Genomic DNA, 24,712 nt, shown 5'->3' on the forward strand with positions numbered 1-24,712 from the left:
TATAAATCTGATAGTCAAATATTTTCGGCGAACGAAAGACGGAAGAAGCAGGTTTGCTTTGCTTGACGTAAATCGACCACGTGGATGACACGTGAACGGAACATCGTAGAATAAATTTATACGTATATACATATACACATGGAGGGAGTTAAAGATAAAATCCCAGATGATAAATAAAACAAGCAAGATAAAAAGTGTTAATTAAAACAGTTACGTTATAGCAACATAGAATATAACACGTTTTATCCATTATATATTTAAATATTTTTAAGTATTCAAAATTTACATAATTACTACGTCGTAAATTAATACAACATATCCAGTCTTGTATATGTTTTATTAATTTATTTCAAGATTCACTACGATGCTGTCCCGTTTTGGAAATAACCTTCATCACGATTGAACGATTCAACTCACACGACTCTCCTGCACGCATTCCAGGCAGACGAATTAGGAAAGATCGCATGAGCGGATAGCTGCGTTCGCTTTCATTAAGAAGGCGAAGCGACACGCGTCCGTCCGGGGGGACTCAATAAAAATCGATCGAGCCGTTTTCGGTTAAGGAAAAGAAGACGGGGTGAATGGGGAAGAAGTGAGGCGGGACGGTGGCACAGAAAGATCGTACATACGTTCTTCCTATAATCTGACACTTTAACGAGCGTGGCGGCGGGAAAGACGGTGGCTGCTCTAGGCGCGTCGCCGCCACGTGGACAGCCCGCGCCCGTCGGACGAAACTTTCTCGGTCCGCGGCCTGCTCCCGGGCAACACGGCTTCTCCTTCTCGGGGGCCCCCGGGTTTCTCGTGGGAACTTGAGACAGATGCGTCGCGCGTGAGAATCTCGGGCAGATGCGGACTTACGCACCTTCTCTCTCGAGTGCGCCACGCACTGCCTCGTATTTATAAGACGTACACGTACCGCGCGTAGAGTATAGGTAGAGAGATAGGGGTGTATGCGTGTAGGACATGCCGACGCGGTATAATACGCCCGACCATAACCCGCTTACGACTCGCGGCTCTCGTCTCCTCTCTTCCATCCCGCCTTCTCCGCGCGACGACATTCTCTCTTTCTCTCTTTGACACGCGCGCGATCGGCCCGCGATTCCGCTTCTCTCTCTCTCTCTCTCTCTATTTAGCTCTCTCGGTGCGTCGTGATTGTAATAGAGGTGCCGCATCGGATCGCCGGTCGTGTGCACGGAACGTGTGCGGAACGTGGCTCTCCGCCGGTCTCCTTCTCGCGCTGCCCTTTTTTCTTTGCCGCGTTTCTTCCACGCGGTTATAGGGGGTCGTTAGGAATTGATAATAAAGACATATTAGGCAAATTATATATCCATGCAGCCGTACAAAATTGCAATTAAAAAATTTAGTATAAATCAGATAAAAATCATAAATAGTGAAGGTGAAAATCGAGATTTTGTTGAATTGTCCACTAACTACTAATTATGTTAAATATGAAATGTTGTATATGAAAAATAAAAAATTTTTTAATTAACTTTTGGAATACTCTTAAATATTGGAATACGCTTAAAATATTGAGCAAGCAAATTATACAATTAAATAAATAAAATTTTATTCTAATAAATTAGAAACAAAAGTACATCGAATTATTTATAAGATAATTGATAGAAGTAGTTACACTGAAAATAATAATAAATTTTATATGTTTACATCCCACAAAGAAGATCCCAATCATCAGCTTTCCATTGATAAAATACACTTTCGATCGGCGCACCTCGCTGCCGATCGAAAGTTAATATATACTGCTAGTTAGAGAGCGCATATAAAGTACGCGGTACAATTTATTATGGTGAGTCTCTTGCGTTCGTTAAAAATCGACTGTTTTCTTGAAGGTAAGGAACCTCGATTCTTATCCTCTGTGTACACTTGAGGCGACGCCGTCCGTCAATAAATTCGGCGGCACTCGCACCCAAGATTACGAGTCTCTCACGTCGCCTCGTATAAATCCGCCTGACGCCGTACCGTAAACGGATACGTGGAAAACGTAACGGTATTATCACCGTCGATTAAAATTTCCGAACCGTTCTCCGTGTAACGACGGATTAAAATCTTCCGACACCTTCATACTTCATACCCTTACGGGTACAACCTTATATTTACATTAACATCCTTCCATCAATAACCGCTGGTATAACGTGACACAAAAATGTTTTTCGAAGAATTTTCTGTATTGCAGGACAAATTAATTGAACGTTTCGAAAACAGTTTTAATTTATGTACCAGTAGAGAGTCTGATGATAATAGATTGAATTTAAAAATGTTTAATCCATTTCTTTATACACAACTTGCTGCATTGTGCACGATTAGTGCAAATTATGACAAAATTACTTTAGATATGTAGTAGCAATCTGTATCTTACTACGAAACGATTTCAAAATCAATTCATTAATTACAAACTGCAACAATTGGTCATTGACGACTTCAATAAGACGACCGCTAGGCTTATCGGATAACACTGCGCCCGAGGGATCTGATGAAATATCACGACACTATAAGATGCAAATGTAGCCCGAAGTGGACGATGATTTATTGCGTCAATGTAATTACCGCAGAGCGTTCGGGGCGATACTTTCTTGGCAACAAATAACTCGTGTCCGACAAAGGTCCCCGCAGCTACGCTCGTCTTATTTACACGGAGAACACAATTACTCGGGATCCTCACGGAAATCGATCCCATCGCTCATTGACGTTGAGATCTTGCAAGGAGAAACTGATGGCACCAACGATCGAATTTACCAGCGCCGCCACGTGACCCGCTTTCGTACGCAAAATAGTTTTGGCGTTATTTCATGCCGAGAATACTCGACATGTATTACTGTGCTCCTTGTCCGCAGTGATAGTGACGGGACTAAATATCAAAGTAATATTTATGGCCGAAATAAAATTCAAATCTTTGGACAACCGTTGCGAGTTATTAGGCTATTTGTGAAAACAAGAAAGCGTTCATTTTAACAAATAAATTTTTTTGCAAAATGTAAAATATAATTAAAACTCGAACACATGAGATCTCAACCAATAAAATCTTCAAGTAGCTTATAAACAAAGATTGCTATCTGCTTCCCCTAATATAAAAAGATACGAACTATCTCTAACTTTTTTTTTAATTGCTGTAACAATTGTTCTCAAACTCGAGGTTTCGTCATACTTACAAAACATCGGTCAAACGTAAGGGAAGTAACGCATGATTCCGCGAAGTCGCTCGGTACGTTACGAAATGAAATCGCGCGGCCCGGGGCTATGAAAAATTCGCGCGCTCACTTCCGCGCGCGCGGCCGGCAATGCGTAACTGCCGCAATTTGTAATCAAGATTTATATACGAGCGGAACTTCCGGCCCGACTCCCGTACCTTTTACGCGCGGCAGCAACCCGGAGGCGATTACCGAGTTGCCACTCGATCCCGAAAGTAAGCGGGGCTAATGTTACGCCCGCTATAAGTCAGGTGCTGCATGCGCAGAGTAGCCACCTTTGAAGGTGGCAGAAGCCCCCTTCTCTCACCTCCCGGCGAAAAAAGTCATCCTGGAGAACGCGCGCGGCCAGCATCCGCAGTGGAGATGCGATGAATGGACACCGGATAACCCTTTCTCGCTCGGTCTCTTCGAACCCGGACGACCGCCGCGCCGGCGAGCCACATGTATCGCGCATAAAAAGCATACCGTGCCTAACGACCGCACTTCCACGGCTTTGATTTTCGGTAATCGTAAGAGAGAGTAAAATTCTCTTCATGCTCTAGTCACTCTAGTGTTTCTTCACTAAACTGTGGTCATGCGGAATTTCGATTCTTTATTTCGACGACTCCTTAAATAGTTTCATTATTGGAAAATTAAGTTATTTTCTCAATCGAATTCATGTTAGCAATAAACATAAACTCTCTTGTAAATGTAACTTTCAGATTTTCCCAAATCTTTCCCCTGCTGTAGTCAAGAAAAAAATGGTACGAAAGACTGTTACAGCGCGGCAAAAGTAAAAAATCTCGGAAAATAACCTCGATGTAACGCCACGTGTTGAACTGTCTTACTCCGGATTCCGCGGTTTTCCGTGGAATATGGTTGACGATCTAGAAATATCCTGCGGAAACGGTTTTTTGTTCTAGACAAGAGTCTAGAAGAGTAAACCCGGATCTCAGTCCCCCTTTTTCGATTGCGTTCTTTGCCTGTCTTTTCAATATCGCGCTTTCGAGTCTCGAAACGAAAAAAAAAAACTAAGAATAGCCAAGAAAATATCTCAGATCCCCTTGTAAAAAACCCTTTGATGCTTCTTGACGTGTTTTGGCAACATGTAATTTCCCGAGGCACAATCCTCACGCCTGCAAAATATTTTACAAAGAGCGACGTGAAGACTCTTTCGAAACCAGTAAAAAGAACTCCCGTTAACGCGCGTACTCGCGTATTCGCGTCTATGTTTAACGTTATTTTTGCAACAATTGAATAACGCATGATTATACCGCAAATTGCGAGGCAACCGGCCCTGCCCGACAGTAAAAAAGGCTTTTTTTTTTGCGATATTCGGGTTCTTTCTTTCACAAAAACATGCTATAAGTAATTGGTGTGTAAACGATTTTAACGATTTACATGTCATTCTGATTGAAAGAGAATGTATTTGATTATATGTTTATATGTATTAATTTTTGACAATATAATTAGGTAACTGAACACGATTATCTCCAGCAAGAAAAATAGCGCTTTCTCTATTAATTACGATAAGGCAATATTGGCATCAACTCACAATCAATATTACTTTATCCAAATTTTTCATTTTTGCTACTTCCTAATTTCGTATCTCTCGACTATCACAGTAATAAGAATTTTGTACGTGTATATGCGGCGTTTTTGTGTATGCATGTAATCGAGAGTGTGCCACACACTGCTTGATCTTGAATCCTTTCAAAGTACCCTCCCCCCCGGCGTCACGATTATCTTGGCACCGACTTCGCGAATTGCGCACGTTGCTCTAAAGAGGTTCTCATATCTATTCGAGATGTGAATAATTCTGTAGATTTTTGCATTAACAAAATTTTGAATCATATTTTACACAGACTCTAGAACAATGCGGCAGAACAAACGTCAGAAGATCTCGGCAGTAATTCTTATTTTTCTATTCAATTCTTTACCATGCATGTGTCATTTAAAAGATATAGGCTCCGCGAAAACACCTCTACTCTAAATATACGTAACGTTGGCATAACCTCAGACACCGCGTTTTCTTCTACTTATCGTTTTTGTCGATCCAAATATAACGTTCCCAAAAGCGTACCCGTTGCGCACACCTATAGATGCATTTAACCCTTATTCTTCTCATTGTATTCTGCACGAATTTTTTCTTAAAGACTCTTCAGACGGCTGGAACTTGTTATCCACTTAACATTGAAAATTAAACATATATTTAAAATAAATTTTATTTTATACATGTATATATTTATATAAATATATATATGTAAAAAACATTGCTGATATTTGTTAAGACATTTAATAATGCTGTCAATACGAAAATATTAATAAGTAATAGTAAAATAAACATATACTTTTTTTAATTCATCGATAAAGCTACAGCAATTACGTTCGCAATTTCAGCCAATTAAATAAAGACTCGCGCAACGATATGGCCCTTGCATTCACGTGACGGACACGCGGCCGGCGCGGCGCGGCATGAGCTGTTGGGGGCAGAATGGACGTCGGTGACGTCGTCCTCTTAACTCAGCCACGTGTTGAAAAAGAAATCTCCGTGCGCGGGCCGGAATGTCGTGCGTGCAAAGAGCAGCCGGAGGTTTGAGGAAGGAGAGCGAGGGACGCGGAGGGAGAAGAGCCCGTATAACTCGTGCAGCCCACGAGCGGGCCCCGATGCACATGCTCGATATTCCCATGGATTCGCCGCCTTATGGCGGCCGTGGACAGCGTAGGTCCGGTCGTCTTCCCACCCCCCCCCCTGCCACGTCCTTCCACCCTTCGCGCCGCCAGCCGTCCTCCTTCCTCCAGCATTCGGGCTCTCTTTCCAAACACCACAAGGATTCCTCCATCCTCCCTTGCGCGGACCACGAGCGCGGCGTGTGTATAGGCACGCACATGTCCCGAATTCCCACAGTCTTCCCGCTCGTAAGAAAAAAAAAAAAGAAAGAGAGACGCACGCATCGCCGTCACCTTGTGGGAGAGATCCCAGGGAGGAACGAAGGAGGTGCGCGCGTTCCTGAGCCTCCGCAATGTGCATACGCACACGTATGCGCGTGTGCGGGGAATCGGGAACGATCGTCGCCACGTGCACTCACGTGCGCGCCCTTTTGCCGCGCTTTCTCGGGGGGCCGCCGCCTTTCAAAACTGCCCGCGCGATGGATCGACGGATAGGTGCTCTTTTTTTTTTGTTCGCGACACACGCGTGAACGATTTAGGCATTCCGTCAGGCCTCGCCGACATGTGGCGGAATTAATCGGCCTACCCTCAGAATGTTAACAAGAAATTTAGATCGATCGTCCGGCGGAGGAGAGAGTTTTAACGCGATAAATCCTGACAGTGTCGTATCACCATTTGCGGTAACAACCAATTACGGATACGCAAGAGTACAAGAATCGTTATAAATTCCTCTTCAACTTTAAAAAAAAAACTCCGTTAGTTTCAAATAAGAGTAAAGTCGTTGGCTTAAGATATGTCTTTTCTCTTTTCTATGTTATCGGCTTGTTTATTGAAAGAGCGCTCTAAATTCTTTTTTGTTTTGTTTTATTTTTTTAATTTTATGTTTTACTTGGTTTTTTTTATAAAAATCAAAATGTTGATTCTTTTTTAAATATAAATATAATTAATTTTCAATCAATGCAATCAATTTTCTCTAAACATTTTTAATCTACTCCTTTATTATATATAAAATGTAAAAACTTCTTTAATTAAAAAATATATAAAATAACAAGATTTATGGTACTTTCAATAATATAATTAGTGAATAATGTGACTTGTAAATTTTAATATAATACCATATCATTATTCAGAAAAAATTCAATGTTATTATTTTAAGTTTCTTTTCGATTGCCGGAGGAACGAACGTTGTGGATATACTTATCACCCCGCTCACGTACTGACAGCTTAATCGCGGAAGTTACTTGCCACATCGTTATAAAACTGATAACGCCTATGAAATTGCATTAAAATGACGTCCACATCGCGATAAATCGCAAAAATTAACATCAGCAAGATGTATAAATATTTATGAACGATGATAGATCTTTCATCTTGCGCAAAGTATGTACCTACTTATTTCGAGATTTCTAGTATCTGGAGCATCATTGCAGAGAACACTGCAATTTTGAACCTTGAAACACCAGAAGCAAAATAATTATATCATTCCTCTCAGTCTCCAACAAAATAATGAGCAATTCGTTCCGCTTCATAAATCTCTTATTACATCCGTGTAACTAGAGAAGGTATATAGTTTTTGTAAAATTAATCGTCTTGTTGATACAATTAATATTATCTGGTCCGAGTATGCGCATCACGCAACCCTACGGTAATCTCAGATCGGAAAGGTGAATCTCTCTCTCTCTCTCTCCCGTTACGGAAAGCAGTATAAATTAAGACTCGATCAGGTAGCTACACGGCCTATCTACCGCATCTTTCGTGTAGCTATCATAACGAGCAGTGATACATTGATTACAGAAATATTTCTGACCATGCTAATTACAGCATATTGCACGGCAAAGTTGATTAACACAATCTGGTTGCATAAAATATTACAAAATTGTGGAAGTAGAATCTTCTTAAAGTACAATAAAGTCATATTACAACAAGCATATATTATTACAGTTTTATATAAATCTCCTTTGCAATATTTATATTAAATATTATGCAAAAAGAAACAATACGTATAAAAAAGTTATACTGGCATTATTGATAATATCTTCGAAAGCTAAATAAATTGAACCCCCCTGGAAGTATCCATTTTGTCCGATGTACATGATGATATCACTTGTACGTCCAGCTGCGTCTACGAGGCGCGTCGGTGTGTGTGGAAAACGATTAGATACGAGCGTGAGTATGCATTATTCAGTCGACACTGGCGATGCCGGTCTCTTCCGCAATCAGCGTGTCTCGCTCCTTGACCGTGTCATTTCTCTTAATCGTCCGCCACTCCTTGCTCTATGTACGCTCTCACTCGAGAGGGCGGAACAAACAGAGGACAGAGAGCGAAGAGCGGAGTGACGGTCGGCTCGAGAGGAAGAGGTAAGCAAGGTGGAGCAGGACAGACGATAAAGTAAATGAGACCCAATCTTAGCCACCCACTTAATTCCCGGCTCTCGAGCGAGGGCTCGCACGTGTATACATGTACGACGCATGTGAACACGAAGCGAATATGCACGCGTGCGACGCGCACCTTACGTATCGAACGTCGATATTTCTGTCGGCACGTGTTGTTCAAGAACGCGTTCACATAATCGCGTGATTTTTTATCATGCGTCGTTTTTATAAGTTATAGATGACTGTGTATTGCGCATCTTACAGCAGATGATTTATAGTGTTATTCTCGATGGTAAATTACAGTTTGCGTGTTCCATTTTTTTTTTCTTCAACCGCAAAGTACAATCAAGATAAATATATGATAAATCGCAATGTAGGATATAAAAAAAGATATATACTGATAAGTTTTTATATTCCTAACTCTCCAACCTAATAGGAATAACTGTGACGCAATTACTTCATCCCGAAAAATAAATTGTACTTAGAATAATAATAATAATAAATGTGAGGAGAGAAAGAGATAAAAAGAATTAAAAAAAAAATGAATAACTTTGTATGAAAAAATGTTTAAATTGCACATAGATGTTATATATTTTGATTAATTTCTTATTCATTTAAAAATGATTATGCAGATATTATAATCACTATCACTATATTTAGTCTATTCACAATTTAAACAAGATCAGTCATAATGATTTACAATCGACAACGATCGTGATACATTCCGAGGTGGCGGCTAAATGTCGACACCCCCGATCTAAGACGCGAATAAGGGAGAAAGGGGGGACGCCAGCAGAATGCGGGGCATATTCGTGAGGGCCGAGTAATACGGCAGATGAGAGGAAGGCTGCAGGAGTCCGTGGGAAACATCCTCGGTGTGGTTCCTTCCTTAGGAAGGCGTGCGGAGAATCCTTAGTGGTCGTGTGCACGTACACGCGAGCGCCGTGGAGGACTTTCAGGGCAGGCCATCTGCCCGAGTCTCTCACGATTCCGGGCCAGCTGCCGATATCTTCGCATAAGCGTGCATCGTGAAAGGGCCCCAGGCGCTAAATGCGCGCCTCGCACACACTTATTTGCGACTAGGTGTGTAAAACTGCGATCGCTCTACAATCGCCCGCGGCGATCTCGCTTGACGCGCTGATTTTTCGCGCCGAGCCCTACGATCTCCCTCATAGGATCACTCTATCTCGCTCCCCCCCAGGGGGTTGACTTTTCGAGGGTTCTTCTTCAGGGATTTCTTCGTGGATATCGCTTGTGTTAACTACGTGTGGCACGAGTAACGAGGATAACCAGTTAATCCTGACGAGCACAAATAAATCTGTAGCCTGCATGAAATTGTATAATTTAAAGAAGCGAAACTTGTGTGTGTGTAAAATACAAAAATTATCAGATTATCTTGGGACTAAATATTCTCGAATGCAATAATCTATTTCAATGTTTGCTCTATTTAAAACATGTAAGAAAATTAAATTATTGCGATATCAAATATACTCATTGTATAATGCAAATATCCTTTTAAAGATGTCACCAAATAGCTATCAGTATAATTATGCGTATAAATAATCTGATTTATCTTACGATGTGATCACTCTAAAATGATCACGCTATTCTAAATTCGATAAAATCTATATCAACTATCTGCATAAACAAATCGACGACAACGAACCTACCTAATTGCACAGGTGAGTTTGTTTAAGACTCACTTGATTCTCCATACAGCTGTTATCCCGTGTAAAAAGCGTTAAATGCTGTTCACCGAGAGCGCGCATAATTAACATCTCCGAGAAATTGCCGTCAATAAATCAAGTAGTGGTAGAGATACGCGACTTTGAACACATACATAAACACACATACATATGAAAGGTCGTCCCCCTTCTTTTCGTCCCATCGTCACCCTAAATTGCTCTAACGAACCTTCACATAATGCATCGTGTCCGGTAGAAAGAGAGCCTTAAATAAGTCAGAAGAGTGGGCAACCTGTTGATCGCACCGTAATTGTACGAATCACGTCACCCCCCCCCCCGGCAAGACTTCCTCCCCTCAAGAGTCACCTGCATTTTTATCCCTTTATTCCCACATAAAAGAATCTATTGGAGAAACAATATAGTCAACCGTAAATATCCAACGATTTATTTCTCTTTTAATGCATTGGATAATCTAATGCTGGAACGTGCTAAACGTTTTGTCATGATATATATTATGCGCCGATAAACACGTTAAACAATATTTTACATTTTACAATATTATACATTGTATAATATTGTAAATCCGCTAAATGCCGAGATATCGAGTGTCAAGTGGAGCTTGACCGAAAAAGATTACCGTGTCTCGCAATAACTACTATAGATAACAACCTCGAGTATTCTAATGACTGTCCTTTTAGACCGTTAATGCTGAGATACGCGAGCGACGCACGATAACTCGCACGTGCGTTTCGAGGAAACCGGAGCACCTGCATGCATCCCCCAAAATTCCAGGAGACCTCTTCGCACAAACGATCAAAATGCAAATGTACACGACGAACGATTCTGCATGGTCATCCCTTAGCGCGTGAACGGATTCTCGGCACAAAAGGGGTGGGGCATTTTTCACGACGAGGGGGACAAGTCGAGGAAAAGGGACATCCTTGTAGGAACGGGGTCAAGTTTGAGAAACGCGGAAACGGTAGTACCATTCAAAGCCCGCTCGTGCTTTGCACGCTTCGACAGAAAGAAAAAAGAAAGAGAGAGAAACTTCCTGAAAGGAGGACGGTTCTAATTTTTCTATGGGCTCCTTTGACATCCACCCTCTTCGTGGTGCGCATAGGGGTGAATTCTTCTGACGTGCGTTTCAATGCGTCCAAGAGTGTGGGAACGGAGCCGTTCGAGAAGCGGATCTGAAAAACACCCGTACGGGGTCCTGTTACGTTTATATAGGAAAGGCTCGTGCTAAGATGCCACATCAACGTCTAATAAGGAAAAATATCGAGACGATCGCCAGGAGCAATTGTACGCACAATAGCATAAATTGCAACATTAATTTAAAATTTTGCTTAAACTTCTTTTCATTATTTTCTAATAGTTTGCTAATCACAAGAATGTCTATGTATTGTACAATGTTCGAGTACCATCTTCCCTCCACACACATACATAAACATACATACAAGTATACATGAATAACATATATTATTTTAATCTTAGACGTGGCTCTAATAACTTGAGATAACATAAGAGTTCAACTTCGATAAAAATATTCATTGCGGATCCTATGTATCGCGGTGATAATTGTAGACGGAAGGAAGCAATGGATGACGAGAGCATGAAAGCTGGCCTTTTCCGACTCGTTAATCAGTCCGAAAACAGTAATGTAGGAAGGCAGGCAAGCGGAGGAGGCGGCATCAAAGAGGCGCACTCGCCACGTAACAGCGCCCAGAAAGCATCCTAATTAGGCAATGAAAGGACGCTTTGTGGCTCTCGAAAGGGAGTTGGTGTCTAAAAGACGCCGATAACACGTGCGTCAAATCTTGAAGAGGAATGCGACAGCGATGACGACGACGACGACCGGATCCTCCCGTGGCGCGGTTCACACGAGAGACAAATGCAGAATCGTGAATGGCGCTTTGTGGTGAGCGTCTTACGGAATACTATCGCCACCCGTGGTGTGCCGCCATATGGAGCACGTCGAGAGCCACAAAAATAAGCGGCCATTAATAACGCCAGAACCCCTTCGAATTCCAGGGAATTTGTGATTCTACATATGTGCTGGATTTATCCATTGACAGGCTGTATTATCACACACATTTGTCATCTTTAATCATATAATTAACTACTTAGAACTAGAAATTTGCCGGAAAATTTTCTTAACATTGGATACAATCAAAATCATGTACTTCGAATTCTTTCATGTCCGTAATAATGCAAATATTTTGAAATCCGAGAAGATATTTCTTTAAATAGTAAAAATTTAGTTTAAAAGAGAAACTTTCCAACACGATCCACGATCCTTATCTTAAAGACACTGGCCGTAAAATCACCTTTACTAATGAAACAAAATTAAATTTATTCAATGTTTGTGCCTGATTAATTTCTCCATTCCTGTCCTTAGTGTAATTCTATAAATAAAATACACGTCACTAAAAGTTTACCGATCAATTCGAAATGTAACATGACAACAGGCTTCAATGTCTTTTATTAGCTTGCCTTATTTAGTCCTGCAGAAAATAACATATCCAAGTTATCCAAGTACCGAGTACTAGCGAATCTGAACCGGTTTTTTCGCAAGCACAAGAAGCTATCTGAAATGTGAATCTATATATCGATCAAAGACCGCATTGTCGAAAGGTTAAAAAGTGCGACACGACGAGCATTGCATTTAAGCATTGCATTTAAGCAACGTAAGTACACTTCGGTTATCGGCAGCGTAGATTAAGTCATCTCACTTTAGGAATTTGTTATCTTTTTCTAGATTACAACGCTGTATAATTGAGACGACAGCGAAAAATTGAATTAGCCAGAATAACCGGCTCCGCGAGGCGAGTTCTCGATCCGGACCCCGTATAGAAATAATCACCATGACGTGTGCGAAGCAATTAATCGCCGTCTGATACCCTGACAAAACTTTTATCCAATACATATTTAATATCCAACAACTACGCGCGCGCGACGCAAGTTATCTGAAAAGAAAACACAACCCGACCTTGATAAATAATTGCAAATATCTCGGCGGCTACGAGAAGTAAATTAGACCTCGAACGGAAATGAATGTTCTCCGTGCCAGCTGCTTCGTTACATAGTTCGACTAGTGTATTAATTTACTTCCGACGCCGCGCGTGCAATTTCTTTTCAATACATACAGTCTAATTCAGATATATATAAGCACGATGAGACTAGGAAAAATATGAGGAAAATATCCACAAACTAAACAAAATGCATGTGTAATATTAATAATATTTCTTCGTGTGTTGATATAAATTTTTATTTTAATAAATTTCTTTCTCCACTGTCTTCAACAGTGATGAACAAAATCTTGAACTTTTATTAGAATAAAATACATAGCATATCCTTGTAAAAGTAATTTCTCTGAAAAATTATATATATATATATATATATATAATATTGCGAGATAAAAATCGGCTAACAAATACTTGCTTTGCGACAGTCATTACAATAAAAAAAAGTTTTCCAAGTTGAGTTGAGGATACGAAGAAATAACAGCATCAAAGTATATACCTTCGCGAAATTTCTTGCATAAATTGAAACCTGACCATAAATAATAATTGACGGCGGATAAAAAATCGAAGATATGCGGGTACCGATCCGATTTCGCATCGTCAGTTCGCGTGGCCTCAAACCAGAAAGTACGATCTGCCATCAATCGACATCATAAAATAATACATTGATAACTGACGGGACACCGGTTCTATATTCAATTACCGACGCTTTAATAGCCGGGTTCTTCTTACGAATTTTAACGACAGTTTGCTTCGCGTGTCTTTCTCGAAGGGTTTTTCTTCCGCGACGCTTTCGTGATATCGAATTAAGTACGTTTCGACGCGAAGCACCTCGTCCTTGTTCGCGCAAGAAAAATCCGTTAAATTGCCGAAAATTATACCGTTTCAGTCGAAAACATCCGTCGAACGGTTTTTAAGAAGCGGTTTTTACATTAAATAAAATAATAATAAGGCGGGTTGTTGCGACGCTGAAAGATTCTGGGAAATAAATTCGCTTAAAAACTATCAATATAAAACATTGACCCTAATTATTTTCTCTCGGTACATGAAAAGTGGTGTTATATTTTCCACATGTTGCTGCCGATAGGACAAAGCTTTTAATAGACCTTTGGGAATCACCTTAGCTTAATCGTGTCGGAATAGAGCATGAAAAAGTTAAGAAAAGGAACTCTAACGTGACAGATTTTGATGGGAGGGATCGTGGCATAATTCTACCTAATTCAATAGAAGATAGAAAATATAATAAAGACAGGTGTGTGTCCATCGTGTTTCTTTCTCCTCAAACATATTTTTTATCTCATTATTCCTTTAAAATCCCCCTATTACGCTAGGAAGCAATATGAGAGAATTAATCAAGATTTAACAGAGAATTATATTCATGTAATTCCGTGAGTTTGGTGAAAATATGTCTAATAATGTAAGCAATTAATTAATTCAGATTAATATTGCAGTATTATTATGCATTACATTCAAAATTAAATTTGAAAATGTCGAAAATCAAATCCAACAAGAATTGACAACTGTATACTGTTTATTATTATAATAAAATCTGCATGTTGATTACACATATCAGTGCAGAGTTGTTAAGGTGACGTTTTTCGAAATAATATCATGTCAGAAAAGGCCCGGTCAATAAGATAAATTGAAATTCTTTTACCGCGAATCGATCCCTTGCGGGCTCTTATAATTTTGAAATCAACGAATTCACGGGAGAGAGAAAGAACATGACTGCGCATTATCTCTTTGGGAGATCTGCATGAGAATATCTCATTGCTCGTCACGTTGCCGCGTATTCGTATCGGCGTATTTGCGTAATAACGCGCAGGATACACGACACGTAATTGCCGGAGTTACATGGCATTCCCTGCATCGCTGCCACGCGCAACTTCGCCCGTGTTATGCCCTCGGCGTAATACGATGAACATCTTTATTTATTGCAGGTATCTTTTTATAAAAAGAAAAAAATTTAGAGTATAAAAAAATATGTATAACGTAAAAAAGGGACCAGATGCAAGAGTATATGCAGAGTTGTAGCGATCTCCTAGCGAATAGACGAGCGCCACATTCGATTTATATTTTCTTATTTTAATACGTAAGAAAGGGAGATCTGTCAAACAACAGGCAAACAGAAGGAACGGACAGGCAGATAAGTGCGGACGACGCAACTAGCGCGAGCGAGAGGGAAGAGAAACGGAGAGAGCGCGCGCGGGCGCGCACCGATATTCCCGCGCGTCTGACTCACCTCGTGCCAGCACGTGTTCTACCTGCCCGACGTTTCAAGATCTCCTCTCCCGCACCCCGGACCTCCGCGTTCGCGCGCGCGCGCATACAGACACGCACACATAGGCGCGATTCGATGGGGCCCATATCCCTGGAGTATCTCGTTCCTGCCATCTCTCATCCTCGTCTCGCTGCCCGCCGCAACGCTCGGCCTCTCCTCGTCGCACCGGCGGGCGATTCGTCCTCGTCTATCTCATCGGTATTCGAGAGGTTTGCTCGGGGCTCGTGGGAAAATGAGGCAGGTGGTAGTTAGATCTCGGAGTCCGGGAACGAGAGAGATACGCCTGCTCTTCTCTCCTCCATTCGTCCGTCCGGTCGGTCCGCCCGTTCGTCCGCCGCCCGCTCGGCAGCGACCGAGCGCCATTCATTCGTCCGGGTATATTAATGCGCGCGTGTGTCGGACGCGTGTGTATGCGTGCACGCGCGTGTACCGGCGCGCCGCGGTGCCCACAGGCTTTCGTATGCGCGTCGCGGCCGAGGCAGGTACATAATTTTTGCCCGATGACCGAGGCAGAGAGGACCAATTAACGGATGCCCCTTAACGAGGGCTTCCGGCACGATTAAAAGCGAAATTACGCGCGCGTTGCGCTCGAGTGCGAAACGGCCGTTTTACGCGCCATTCTGCCGCGGTTTCACCGCGCGGGGAAAAGGTGCCGCGACACGATGAAAGTCTGCAGGAGATTAAGTTTATAGTTAATGTATGTAAGGGGCTGAGCGAGACGCGCTGAGAAAATTGTACGGAACGAGGAACGTGACACGGATTGGATTTACGAATTTGTACGAATCTCGGTAAAGTTTGGCCAAATCGGTCATAAAAAGTGAATCCGCAATAAAAGTGAAACACTTTCTCCAAAAATATTTTATGAAATCACATGTACCTATATGTAGATAATGTATCTCTAAAATTATTTAATATAAATAATCATATAAGTTGGAACATATATTTCTAAAGTAATGTTAAATATAAGAAAGCAACGTGTTTTTTATCCGAGGAACTAAAACTTTCTGTTATTAACGAATTGAATAAATTTTGCGAGCATTCCTTTTCATTAAATACAAATAGATTCGTGAATATTTTTGCCAGCCTAAATTCGTCGATTTCACACAGAAAATTACATACGATAGCACTAATATATATATAGTCTGTCAGAGACCTTGCCTCAAGTCATTATAAGACCTTGATTAAAGTACGTGTTTAGCAAAATTACTCATTCGTATACCGCTTATTTAATGAATTGATGTTGCGAAATGCTCCACTCACGATCGACAGTTCTGCAATTTTCTTATTCCATCCGACGCTCGTTTAATCTATATCGTACGAGGAATCGAAATGAGATTAAAAAAAGAGTCCGAATAAGGGTCTCGTCAGAGAAGGAGGTAGATAATTATGTGACGTGCAAAGTTTAGGACCGACGTTCATCGAGCATACATTAAAAATTCCAGCTAGTCATCTCATCGATTTCCTTGTAAAGCCCTATCTCAATTTCGAAGAAAATTACGAGAACGATGAGTAAGCCACGTTGGAATTTCGACACAAGAGATCTTTACAGCTTGTCAATCTGGGGACACGTTCGGATTAGATTCACGATTGCATTGTTAAAAAGCCACGTCATGCAGTTCGACGTTCGAGAAAAGAATTTCCGCTGCTTTTGAATCTTTACACGCGCGCAAACAAAATGTCACTGAACGCGTATATATAAGATGTTACGACAGAAAATAATAGAAACAAATTATCATATATATATATATATATATATGCAATATATTAAAATAAAATAGCCTAAGTATTTTTTGCAACGATAAAATAAAAGTTCGCGCATTATATTTTTATAATATTTGTGATTCTCAAGCACTTTAGAAATATTATGATAGAAATTTAAAATATCTTGTTAACATATTTCATATAAAAAAAATTGTATGTCTCGTTTCGGTTGCCTGTCATTATCGGATTAGCATTAATTCCTCGCTTATCTGTAATTGCGTGTCATTATCGTGGTTAACAAAAAAAGTTACGATAATCTGTAAAAACTACTTTAAAAATATATTGCGAAATGAAGAGAGCTATACTAGAGTTCTATTAGTTGTCGAAAAGACTTGCTTCGTCGTTTCTCTAATGAGAAACACCACAATATATAACAGAAGAAAAAAATGTGGTTTCTACGTGTGTCTCGGTGTACATATTAACAAGACGCTTAACAAGATGGTAATGGCTCCAACTCAAACGATTCGTATCATTAATACTAGATAGAAATCCTCAAGACGTGAAATCGTCCACTTCCTAATCAAAGATCGCCAATGATTTGTACGACGACTTGAACGGTGTATCGCCGTCCGCAACGAGAGAAAACAGCAGTATAGAAAAAAGAAGAGAGATTTTACGTCTCTCTAATTTTTGACTTAACGATTCTCCTTTTACTTCCCGTTATTTCAGTCATTTACTTCAGTTATTTCAGTCATTTACTTCAGTTATTTATTTTAGTCGTTTACTTCAGTTATTTCCTTAGAAATGTCTCGTAAAATAATTAATGTCAAAGCGGTCACATATTCTCTTCGTTCTTCGGACTTCGACGGTTAATCGTAAAGTAAAAAACTTCACGAATTAAAATTATCTCTGTTTTCTTAACCTTTTATAGAGTCCATATATACACATTGCGTAAAAGTGAAATTTTTACGATACTGTCCAACTTGTGAGATCCATAAAATATAATCTAAAATTAGTCGGATTTTGTAATAAAATACTACAGAATTTCAAAATTGAAGACAGCAGATTCAATAGAAAAAACTGAATTGTAAAAAAAAGGTTAATAACAAGTACTTTGAACAATATACTGTTACAAAGAAGAAAATGAGAAAACGTCAGTTTACAAAGAGAAAACAAAAATCAAGAATTAAAATTAAAAATATTAGCGTGCGAATGAAGAATGTAAATACGGCACTGACGTGAATAGCGGATTCAATGTGAAATTATCAAGCGACGAAGAGCGCACATTACGTGTGTGTCAACTCGTCATTAGGTAGTATCCTCATAACGCACGCCACGCGTTCTTCTATTATCGCGAACGACCGTCCGGCCCGCGGTTGATACGCCATCCGTTCCGTGTCGTTAATCGCAAAAAGTGTTCCCTTGGTTCCGTCGGTTAGGGATCGTTTGTTAATCGAGAACTACCCTCGTGCAATCGCGCGCACTGTCATTTTGCGCGGTCGGGGCCCCGTGGGTGCGGGGTCGTCGAGAGAAGACCTTTAATTTCCACTGTCTCAGGACCCGTGCTCGACACAATGGGGCCCAAGGTGTGCCCCATCCTTCTCCCGTCTCGGTGTCCTCTCCCTTTCGAGCACAGGCCGGCTGCGTGCTATACGCGTGGGAAAGCCGAGCACGTGCGCAATCTTAGGGCCTGAGACTGCCCACAAAGGACGCCTTCGGGCCCCTTTCGCTCCGACAAACGATGGTCGACCGGCTCAGAATCCGAGACTTCTTAAATCGATTTCGAGCCACCCATAAAACCTTTTCGCGCTTTTCGCCGTGTCTCTCGATGCATTTAGAATTGCATATTGTATTGGAAAGTACATCGAAACACATATAACAAACATAGCCAAGATTCGATTATCTGAATAATTCTAATTATATGTAATAAAGTGAAAAGTAACCTTTCATGACATACATAAAGATACTTAATAATTTATAGTTCCGGAATGAAGTCATTAATGTACACAAAATATACGAATTATTCATATGGCATATCACGATTTAATTTTCAATGAAACTTGATCGGATACTTTGTGTTCGTTGAAACACGAAACAACAATCACATAAACAGTCTATAAATGAACATCGATTGTCGGGCACGTGGACGCTGGGCGGCGTTGTTCATTATCTGTCGATTTGGTGCACGTGCCAGAGTGACGCGTGTCTGGCCGCGAGTTTCTCGACACGTAATTTTCCATTCGTTCCATCCACCCGATCGAGTCCATTTTTAAACGTGTTTTATTAAAACTCTATCTAGAAGTTCACCGATATGCATGCAATAAATTACACCGGCATATACGCAAACGATAAACTTTGAGTTCAAACTTCAGGCCAGTTGAAGGCTACTCCAATTTCGCAATGGAGAACGGGTTACGCCACGAGTCACGAACCCGCAAAAGGTCGAAGGTCACGAGAAGCCGGTCGATTCAGGTTCTACCGGATATAGTCGGGATGCCGTGAAAGGCCGCGCATACGGAAGTAACGCCGGCGCGGCGTGTGCCTGCATTGTAAGCACGTGCCGTGCAGTGTTGTTAAAAAAGGAGGAAGGAAAAAAGAAAGAAAGAAATCGGAGGGGAAGAAAAGAGCATTTAAATAGGGCAAAGTGCACGGCGCGGCAGCGACTCGATGTGCACACACGCGGGGCGCCAGGTGAACCCTGACGCTCCGTGAGAATGTTCCACTCTCGCTTGTTCTTCCTCTTTTCCTTCTCCGCCGCTGCGGCTGCTTCTTATGCATCTTCACGGTTACTTTACTCACGCAGTAGGTCAGAGGGTCGCTTGTGTTATATCGCGAGCAGCGTCAACTGCGCGCACACGACAAAGTATGACTCCATTCGATAAAGCACGCTCGGAAATTAATCGAATCTCGAGTCTTGTTTCGGCTGACTTCTCACGATAATTCAGAATCTGGCAGCTCGTGTAGCCTTTTAAGATTGCTTTAAGTGCGCTATAGATTACGTTTTATCGCGTTGCTCCATTGGCAGCATCGATAAGTGATTGTATAATATTCCTGACGTCCATACTTATATTTTCAAAAAAAAAGTTGTAAAAAAACAAGACATATACATAACTTCTATAATAATGACATCTATCAAAGTTGATGCGCTCTTATATATCGCGAGCTATCTCATTTTGTGAAAATTATTGAGCTGTTAGCTTTTCAAACTGACTAATTTGATTATTTGCTATCTCGTACGCGCTCTCTCGTCCGAAACGAGCCCTCGTTATTTCTCGCCTCGCGCAGCGAAATGGAACCAAATAAGGGAAATTCTCACGAGCGTTATCTAATTATTGCCGAATTCTGTCGTTGTTGGCGTCCCCGATATTGACCTTTACCTTCGGTCTCCTCGCGGAGTACTACACGCGCGAGTCGACGCGTGCGAACCGGCATTACGGAGGGGTGGTTGATATCCCGGGGATATAACAGGAAAGGCAGGGCCCGGGGTGAGAGATCACGATTTCATTGGCACGAGCCAAACGACTCGCGCGACATATGTTCACGAACAGCTGATGCATTTACTAATAAGTCTCTTTCTCTATCTCTCCGAGCACGCGATCGCACGACCCCGCACGCGTGTGTGCACCGCCGTGTAAGAGAACCTGGGAAAGTAAAAACCCCGCGACGAGTGTGAGAAAATTCGTGCGCCGCCGCATCTGTCGGGCTACACGTTGCCGCAACGACGGGAACTTCGTCGGAACGCCGTTACAACACGTGTGCTAATAATCGATTCTGCTGCCGTCGCGACTGTGCCACGAAGCGTTATTATCAACCATGATTAACATATGTGAGACCCGCTCTGACGTCAAGAAGTTCATCACAACACGTTTTTCATTGTAATTTGCATTGAGGAATCAAGGTCCAAAATAATTATCGAATATTTTTAAAAACGAAATGTCATCCTTCACGCAGACTTTAAAATGCTGAAGAGATATTTATTTCATAGTATTCTCTTCTTTGATTAAAAAAGATCGCACAGCTAAATTAACTTATAAGAGATTGATTACCGCTACAAATAAGAATGTGTTTAATAAAATATAGTTTACGCGCACCATAGCTGTCGCTTCGTTATTCTTGTATAATAAAAATATCTGAGAATAATCCTCTATAAATTTGTTCATCGATTTCCAGGCGATTGTAACGTTTCCTTCCTTCCGTTCACTGATTGTTAGTTTCGCGTGCCACGTGCTGTAGCGTGAGCACGTGCGAAGGGCGCCGAGAGCGCGATGCGAAATCAATTCTATATTGTCCGTCGACACACTCGAGATATGCATAAGCGTGCGCTCGTGTCTCGCAAAAATAACGTACAATGAAACTGATTTTAAACTGTCAGAACATGAAACACTATATTAAGACTGCTCTTTAAAATGTATCTACCACTGTAATGATTGTTAGCCACGTAAGCATAGCAATTGCGATTCAAAAACTACGCGGATCTAATTGGATACAAATTGCTATAGACGGAACGTTGCCGACAAAATAAAAAATGTAGTCATTCAGTTATACGCGGTAAAACCAATTATTCAAATATTTTGTTCTCCGAACAGTTTGAATAATAAATGGTGTTCTTCTCTACTGTATTAAAAAACATAAAATATGCAATATGACAAAAAATGGCTGATAAAATAAAAAATGTACTCATTCGGTTATGCGACAAAACCAATTATTCAAGTATTTTGTGCTCTGAGTAATTTAAATAATAAATGGTGTTCTTCTTTACTATATTAAAAAACATGAAGTATACAATATGTAGCATGTACAGAGAAAGAGAGAGAGAGAGAGAAAAGACCATTGTAAATTAATTTATTAATTCTCTCAGCTAAATAATCTTTAGAATTATATCATCAGGAAATCTTTATATTAAATATCTGAATTTACAATGAATAATTCCCGACAATCCGTGCTATTTTAGATTTTCCCAAGATTAAACTTAAAGTCTATTCTTGGGAAGAATATAGTTTTAAAGTTTAATATAAATATATCTTTCTTTTATTTAATATCTATTATGTAAATATATTTTTATTTTTCGAATTTATCGACTATAGCAGAAGATATGAAACATCAAAATTCTGTGGCATCGTGAAAATTGGTGAAATGGCTCGCTTGCTATTCAACTTTCGACTAATTCGCTATTAAATCCGCGATTTCAATCTCGACAAATGACGTAATAGACATTATACGTGTAGAAAGTGCATTTGGTTGAACGTGCAAGCACTACGGAACATTAGGCAAAATTTCCGATTACGACATGCTATCTATTTCGATGTATAACTTTGCATATCTGCACGATGTTTCGTGTAACACGCGCAGTGTTTAGATATCCGAATACGAATATATACGGATGTATTTTTAGATATCTAAACATTTGTCATTATCTGGTAGACGAGTAGTTTGACAAGTTTAAGATGCGCAAGTTTAATATTTCTCTTCAATATCACCAGATGTGAGCAATGAAATGTTATTTTTCAACTTCAATATTGTTATAATACTCAATATCAAAGCAATAACATATTATAATAACGAATTGTGGTTTCTCTAACATGACACGAATAAAAATAACCAAAAAATGCAAAAACCGAGACACATAGGTCATCCTTATGCGTCATCAGCTATTCTCAGAAATCGTATTCGGTTCGCTTTCACTGAACGCGCCCGGCTTTCGTGGTTACATCTACATCATCACGTCGCGTTTCAGAATTCAGACACTTAAATCCTGGCAACATCACGCTAATTAGGTCCCACGATATCGCGCGCAGAAGAAGACATCCGATCGAAATAACGGAGCAAGCGAGCGAGACAGGAAACGAGTTACAAGGAGTGTTATCTTGTGATCGCGTCAGATTCTATCGAAGTACCACTACTCGTTAACGACACGCGCAATTGGCCGATACACGAAGGAGGGTATGCCGAGAAAGAAAATAGAATAGGCAGAGAATAGAAGATTGGGAAGCAAAGGAGAGAGGAAGAAAAAGAGAAAGACGGAGCAGGAAACTTTATAAAAGCCACGGTAGCGAGAAGAGATTTAAACAGCAAAAAAAAAGAAAAAGACCAAAATGGACGACGAAGTGGACAAAGAAGAAGACAGGGGAGAAGGAGAGATTGCTAGGGTCGCAGGAAGACAGGGAGAAGGCGGGAGAAGTTCGAAACGAGCGTGCGTAATTATTCGGTGCGAACGACGCTTAAGTATCCGAGCCCGACCGCGAAATAAGCGAAGTGGCCGGGCACAGGAAGACGGAGGATGTAGAAGAAAAACGAGCGGGCGAAGGGCGAAAAAAAGAGAGAAGGATACGAGGTGCAGTGAAGGCAGAAAAAGGAGGAGGAGGAGAAGGAAGAGGGTCGTATAGGATATAATTCAGCCAGTGGCTCGCCGAAATTAGTATCTCCAAGTAGAAACGTGTCTTCGCGCGCGCGTCCAAGATTACTAACTTATTTTGCGCGATGACTATCCGAGTAGGAGGATTTTATGAGTATTCTTCGCAAAATTAAGACCACTTTTACACTTTCGGCCAATTTTTACCGGTTGACGATAGATTATCGTGTCGTAGCGCGAATGAAGGCGGATTTCATCCCGCTGCTGTGCGAGCAACGCTTTGAATATCCGCGCGTGGTTGACTTTTTACTCCTTAGTTCCTTGTAATTACTATCCGTGTACCTGATAATTACGCGTAATCGAGGCCACAGTGAAATATCGCAATACACTCCACTGTCCGAGAAATTCATGGACGGCGTAATAACAATAAAGTCGAAACAAAAACGAAGAGACTTGATTTTTTACATGTTCCTGCTTGTAGCTACAATCCTTTTGTTGTTGCTAAAATTAATTTAAAATTTTGTGGCTCTGGTTCGTGAGTATAATTTCCAAACTCGCAACATCGATCATATTCACAAGTAAAATATTAGAATTAATTATATAATTTGACCGGCTTCGTACATATATATAATTGTCTTGATATTAATCTCTAAATAATGTATTGCGATAGTGGAGTGAGACTAACAGTGAACGCAACATTATTATATTATATTAACAATGGATAAACGTTAAAAGTCTTTTAGACAAGAATCAGTTTAAAAAAATAGCAATCTCTGAATCAGTCTTAAAAATTAACAATACATATTGTAGAACAGCGTGAGGCATAAGGGTAATTGTTTCCCAGCCGTAATAATCGATAAAATAAAGCATAGCGAACGAATTATTATATTAAGATCTGATACGTTCTTCGATCCCATTCACTCGCCGCCGCGAAACGCGCGTGCTGCTCGGAAAGGAAGACAGAAAATCGGCGCCGGAGCAAGATTAATTAATCGCGTCTCGCTCTGTTACAGGACCGGCTCTGTAACGACCGATTTGTCATACCCCTTTGCACCGACGAGCTTTATCGAGCTCGTCCGCGATTTCCCTCTCTCCCCCCCACTCTGCGTTAATACGCGTAAAACGATCGATCAATCGCGCCACCGATGGCCGCGATACCATTTCGCAGCGTTGACCGGATCGGACAGCTACGCACGTACACAGATACAGAGACACACGGCACACAATTTAACATTGTGTAGCCAGTGGGATTGCAATCACGCGCCGGAATTGCGCCGGACTTGTGCCCAGCACGCTCCTCGATCGGTCGAAGCGGGAGAACCAGAAGCAAGGAGAGACAGAGAGAAAAGAAACTACGAGGAAGAGGGAGAGGGGTCGCGGAATCACGATAAGAAGATCCAGCACGAGCATGGAAGCTGCGGCTGCGATGGAAGGAGCTGCAGTGAGCT

The 24,712-nt window shown here is 41.0% G+C and overlaps 1 protein-coding gene across 4 annotated transcripts in view; it reads right to left on the reverse strand.

The window, feature by feature from the left end:
• Positions 1–24,712, reverse strand: part of LOC139816615 (tubulin monoglutamylase TTLL4) — a 146,703-nt gene that overhangs the window by 108,834 nt on the left and 13,157 nt on the right. The gene's annotated exons all lie outside the window — the stretch shown is intronic.

The sequence above is a fragment of the Temnothorax longispinosus genome, chromosome 7, assembly GCF_030848805.1.
Source record: "Temnothorax longispinosus isolate EJ_2023e chromosome 7, Tlon_JGU_v1, whole genome shotgun sequence".
Classification (NCBI taxonomy): domain Eukaryota; kingdom Metazoa; phylum Arthropoda; class Insecta; order Hymenoptera; family Formicidae; genus Temnothorax; species Temnothorax longispinosus.